This window comes from Physeter macrocephalus, chromosome 9, assembly GCF_002837175.3.
Source record: "Physeter macrocephalus isolate SW-GA chromosome 9, ASM283717v5, whole genome shotgun sequence".
NCBI classification, from domain to species: domain Eukaryota; kingdom Metazoa; phylum Chordata; class Mammalia; order Artiodactyla; family Physeteridae; genus Physeter; species Physeter macrocephalus.
Genome location: NC_041222.1, coordinates 102,299,264 through 102,305,460, shown reverse-complemented (window position 1 = coordinate 102,305,460; position 6,197 = coordinate 102,299,264). Strand labels below are relative to the sequence as shown.

At 39.4% G+C, this 6,197-nt stretch overlaps 1 long non-coding RNA gene across 2 annotated transcripts in view; it reads left to right on the top strand.

Annotated features, from left to right (window-relative positions):
* The window catches only part of LOC112066727 (uncharacterized), an 81,281-nt gene extending 76,040 nt beyond the window's left edge, over window positions 1-5,241 (top strand). For both annotated transcript variants that reach the window (XR_008618296.1, XR_002892825.2), the window contains one exon: window positions 4,871-5,241. This is a non-coding gene — a long non-coding RNA (uncharacterized lncRNA). The remainder of the gene's footprint in view (window positions 1-4,870) is intronic.
* Window positions 5,242-6,197: the final 956 nt, after the last annotated feature.

Here is a 6,197-nt window from a genome sequence, read left to right as displayed (position 1 = left end):
AAGCCCCGAGCTGATCTCCCTGTGCTATGCAGCTGCTTCCCACTGGCTATCCACCCTATGTTTGGTAGTGTATATATGTCCATGCCACTCTCTCACTTCGTCCCAGCTTACCCTTCCCCCTCCCCATATCCTCAAGTCCATGCTCTAGTAGGTCTGTGTTTTATTCCCGAGAAATGACCATCTTTAAGAAATTCTTGTATATACCTTAGTATACATGTAGGTGACAAGCAGTCATACTTTTCGGCTAGGATTGTGGATGGTGATGAGCACCTGAGACACCCTTATTCTGGGCCTTATTGAGGCTAAATCTGTTCCTATATTTCATTTTACCCATAGCATATTGTTGTGAAATAAACAGCAAAAACAGGTAAAAATAAACAACAGAAGCAATGACAAGAAAAGTCATCACAAAGCAAAATGTAGCTTGAAATTTATTTACGGACATCGAGGAGAGAGTATCTTATAGATTTGCTCTACCGATGGTGTGGGATTTACAAACAGGCAATGTAGAATGAGAAATGCTGAAACAGAAAAATCTCATTCCTTAAATCTGTCTCATACTGTCTGACTTTTACATTTCCTTTAAAAGCCTGATTATTTTTGTTGCCACCTCCCTATGCCCAAAGTCTTGGAATAATCTGTTATTCTTTTCCCTCTAATATTTTTAACCAATCACCCAATCTAGCTGCCTCTTATCGAGCATCTAATATCTGCCAAAAAATCCTATATGATCTAAGTCTCACAATATCCTGTCAAGTAATCATTATTATTCCCATTTTCCCAATGAGAAAACAGAAGCTCAAGCACGTTAAATGAGGGACTCTGTGTCACTGAGTTTATAAGCAAAAGAGCCAGATGTCAGGGCCTGGTTTATTTGTCGCCCAAACCTATTTTTTCCAGTGATGGAAACTCTCCTTCTCAAGGAATACTGGTACTGTCTATGGAGTTTACCTCCTAAATGTTATAATTATGTTTAAGGATCAGGAACACAGATTTAGATTAATCATAATCATTGGTTCAAGACACTTTCATTGCTGCTTCATTCATGGCCATCTTCTTTTCGTTTGGTGTTTCTGTTTTGATGTAATAATAATTAATAATAATAATGTGAACTCCTACCCAACCTGAGAGAGAGGACCTTGAGAATAACTTACACCTATTCAATAGCTCTCATATCAATCTTCTTTCAATTCCCTCTGCTACTTAAAAGTCTAAATATCTCACTTTTGGGCTCTTTAAATTCCTCATAATTGCCTTCTATCCAATGTTCTTTTCTCCAGTCCACTCTCTGAATATCTCTTACAGACTGATATTATTTTATTTATTTATTTAGTTGGCTGCACCAGGTCTTAGTTTTGGCACGTGGGATCTTTTAGTTGTGGCGTGCACGCTCGGTCTTGGTTTTGGCACGTGGGATCTTTTAGTTGTGGCATGCGGGCTCTTAGTTGTGGCATGTGGGATCTAGTTCCCTGATCAGGGATTGAACCCGGGACCCCCTGCACTGGGAATGTGGAGTCTTAACCACTGGACCACCAGGGAAGTCTCCAGATTGATCTTATTAAAATACAACTCTCTTCACATCATTATCTTGTTCAGAATCTTTCCCTCTCCCCCCTGTAATTCTACGCTGGCCTTTGGAGACCTCTAGGATGTTACCTCATCCTCCACTCTCGTTATATCTCACAGTCTAGATAAACCAAAGTGTTCATGCTTCTCAGACTGTCCCCCATGTTCTTATCCTTAGCACTGCAAGCCATTCTCTTTGCTTGTAAGTGTTCTCCTCCAATCTCTGACCATTCGGTCACCTCTTTCATGAGGTTTTCCTTGATTCTCCCAACCAGAAGGAACTCTGCACTCCACAAATCACTCATATATTAGTGTATATCCCATGGCTCTTATCACCTACCAACTCTTGTTGCAATAATTTATCTTCTTGTTTTATTTCCCTTAATAGATTGTAAGCTTCTTAGAGATAAGAATATTTTACATTTAATTTCTGTATATCTCATCAGCGTAGTCGTTTCCTTTTCTTTGCCCTTGTATGAGGAAAGGACGGGTGTCCATTAACCTCAGGTGTTCTCCAGCACCAACCAGTTCCTTGCTCCCTTCCTTCTCAAAGTTGTTCTTCTCTTGTTTTCCATGACTCATGGTTATCTCCTATCTGTGCATTGACTACATGGGTGGTGGGGACAGTTAAGTGGGGTAGGAGCAGAGGAGACGAGGGAGGGAGGAAAGGCAGTACCCAGTGACTGGGGCTATGTCAGTTGTCTCTAGGGAAGTGATGTAAACACATTGACAGGCGAGATTATGACAGTATCACTGCTCCTTGTTTCAAGGGTAAGGAGTGACTGGAATGGATGTTAGATCAAGGAAAAGGAGGTGGATGGGGGCTTCATTTTCACTCCCGCTTCCTCCGCTCCTTCTGGTGCGTCCTAGGTGATTAGGACGCTAATCCTACTACGTTGCATAATCCTTACTACGTTGCATAATCCTTACTATGTTGCATAATCACACCTTGCCCATGAAGAGCATATTATAATTCACAGTATCGCTATTTTGAAGATTAGGAAAATAGATTGATGAAATTTCTTTAATTCCTTTATTTACTGTTTAGGAAGTTCATAGTACATCACTCTTAGCCTAAAAGAATGTAGGAACTTCTGGGAGACAGAACAGAGTCGATATTTTTATTGTTTTAAATTTTTATTTATTTATTTATTTATCGTTTTTTTATTTCTATCTATCTATTTATTTATTTTTGGCTGCGTTGGGTCTTCGTTGCTGAGCGCGGGCTTTCCTCTAGCTGTGGCGAGCGGGGGCTACTGTTCGTCGCGGTGCACGGTCTTCTCGCTGCCGTGGCTTCTCTTGCTGTGGAGCACAGGCTCTAGGCATGTGGGCTTCAGTAGTTGTGGCACGTGGGCTCAGTAGTTGTGGCTCGCGGGCTCTAGAGCGCAGGCTCAGTAGCTGTGGCGCACGGGCCCAGTTGCTCCACGGCATGTGGGATCTTCCCGGACCAGGGCTCGAACCCGTGTCCCCTGCATTGGCAGGCGGATTCTTCACCACTGCACCACCAGGGAAGCCCATATTTTTAAATACTATGTCTGAACTGGAGAATCAGCAGAGGGAACCACCTTGTTTGGTGTGGTGCTGCATTAACCACACACTATTAGACACTAACATGCATTTCCTAAGATTCTTTAACCCTTCTCATGTAAGATGTCCTCTTGCTTCTTTCAGGGGCTCCAAATGCCACTGGCTTCCTGGGCTACTGTTTGGGTCAGCTCTCAATGTTTAGAGCAAAAAAACCGTGACAGACAAATGATGCCTTGTTTAATCGTGTGAATTCTAGTTTTCTAAGATCCATATCAGTTATGTTGCTAAGAAGGAACAGTTCTCTCACACATTTATTTCTGCGAAAATGCCGCTAATGAAAACACTATAGAGTCATACTTCCACTGACTCTCTGATAATTCGTGTGACCCACCCACCCTGTGGTGCTTTTTTTAAAAAATTAATTTATTTTTATTTATTTATTTATTTTTGGCTGCATTGGGTCTTCATTGCTGTGTGCGGGCTTTACTCTAGTTGCGGTGAGCCGGGGCTACTCTTCATTGCGGTGTGCAGGCTTCTCATTGCAGTGGCTTCTTTTGTTGCGGAACACGGGCTCTATAGCGCAGGCTCAGTAGTTGTGGCGCACGGGCTTACTTGCTCTGTGGAGTCTTCCCGGACCAAGGCTCGAACCTGTGTCCCCTGCATTGGCAGGCGGACTCTTAACCACTGTGCCACCAGAGAAGCCCGCTCTGATGCTTTTGTAGATTTACACCTCCTTTGAAAACTTGCTAGCTGAAGCCCTTAGGAAAGAGGGAGGGAAGGAGAGAAGGGGAGGGGGAGAGAGAGAGAGAGAGAGAAAGAGGCGGGGGAGGGGGAGCGAAGGAGGGAGAGAGACTGAGACTATTTTTAGCTTGACTTCTAAGTCAGGGCAGAGAGGAAATAGTCACCAACGTTCATGACATTGACGTCTAGGTGATGAGGCCTGTCATGTTACTAAGTTGTTCAGGATTTCAGTGACATTTCTTTTAAAATATAACCTACAGATTGAATGTACTTAAGAAAAATTCCAGAAGAAAACTCATTTCCAAAGAGGTTTTTGGTTGTGGTGGTGATGCTGAGGAATGTGTGTTATTGATCTTGTAATAGAAATAATGACTTCAACCCAGGTTTTCTAAGAAAATGAATGACTGCCCAGGTTAATGGCCTTGAGGCAATCTCCCAGTCAGCCCTCCATCCTCAGGAAATGCCCCAGGCCTTGATCATTATTATGTAAATAATACAAAAGTGGGTATAGTTCTCTGGTCAGATGGGAAACATACACCCTTATTCTCTCCTGGATTCCCTTTATGACAATAAGAATAACATATTAGGGGAAAAATGCAACAATTTTGCTACCAATGCAAATAAATTGTCTTGTTTAAACAAAATTATTAAACATAATATTAAATAAACTTGAACTCTGTATGTTTGAGTGAGAAATAATGGAAAACTCCATGCTCAGAATTCTTCGACAGCTATAGTTACAGCTAAGTAGAGCCAAATATTGAATTGAGAATAATGCAATTACTGTCGTATTAGATATTTCAAGTTAAAATCAGGGTTAAATTAGACACATAATTGACTGCTTTAATGGTTGCAAACAAAAGACGGTACTGAAATTTACTTTTAAAATTAGGACCTTATATTCTCATAAAAATATCTTATGTAACTGCGTTTGAAAAGTTTTCAGATAGATATTATGATGTATAGGGATAGTTTTCTTATCTTAAAATATCAAAGGATTTTTATGGTCTTTTCATGGGCTTATTTTGCATTCCAGGATCTTCAAGAAGGCAAATAGTAAAATGAAAAACACGTGCAGGAAATTAGGATTGCAGTTGCCTGGGCTGCTGAAGGGGTTGCTACTGCGGGGGAAAGGCCTCGGAGGGGATCTTCTTACGTTGAATGGAGATGTGCGTGCATAACATCGTCCCAAATCCCAAATCCAGGTGTAGAACTTGTACACTTTAAATATCTCACAATTTTGTCAGTTATACCTTAATAAAACTGGAAAAAAGTAAATTTTTTAAAAATGCTCTTTCTTGCTGTGAGAGTTCTTATATTTGGGGGATCAGCTCTTTTTCTAAATGATTATCCAGGTGTCATGACACTATTTATTAAAAAGTCCATCTTGTCCTCACGTATGTGATATGCTGCCTCAACTAGAATTGATGTTTCCATAGGCAGTTGGATTTAGGTTGACACTTTCCTTTCTGTTGTATCAGTCTGGCTGTTTATTCGTCTGCCATGTTTTGATACGGAGAACTGCTAATCACTTCTCTCTTGGTTATTCTTTCTAAGGGGCTGATCAGTAATTTTGCATCTATTTTATATTTATACATGGGTTTTAGAGCCAACTTGCTTAATTCCAGGAAAAAAAAAATCTCATTTATATATGTGTTTTTTTTTGGAAAAATCACATTACATTTCTATTACTTAGAAGGATACTTGATATCTTTTTGTTGAGTCATCCTGATGAAAAGCAAGGGCTGTCTATTTGCTCGACCTCACTTTTGTCTTTCAGGAGTGTTTGTAATGTTCCTCATGTAGGTTTTGTACATTACTGTTAATGCACAAAATGTTTTTTAGTTTTTGTTGATGTTTTTCCTGTCCTTACATCTTCTGACTGGTTATTATTTATATACATTATGGCTATAGATTTTTGTATAATTTTGTATCTTTCTAACTTACTGAATTATTTTATTTATGATAGTTTTTATCACTGATACCAATATTCCAAGAAAAATATTATACCATGTGAAAATACTCTCTTCAATTATTTTCTCTTGTTTCATTGCATTAGCTAATAAATCCAATTCTGTGTTGAATAGTTCAATAGAATAGCAGGAATTCTTGCCTTGTTCTGGATCTTGGTGGAAATGCTTCTGGTGTTTAGCTAGTAAGTCACTGACTGGTTTTAGAAATGAGGTAAATTTATTTTTATCAATTTGAAGAAAAATCCATGGTTTTCTATTTTACAAAGTGTTTTATCAGAAATGAGTTTTGAATTTTGTTGAATTTTTTTCAGTATCTATGTGAATAGTCAAATTTTCTAAAGATTTTTAAAAAATGGTGGTCATACTAATGGATTTCTTAATATTGAATCA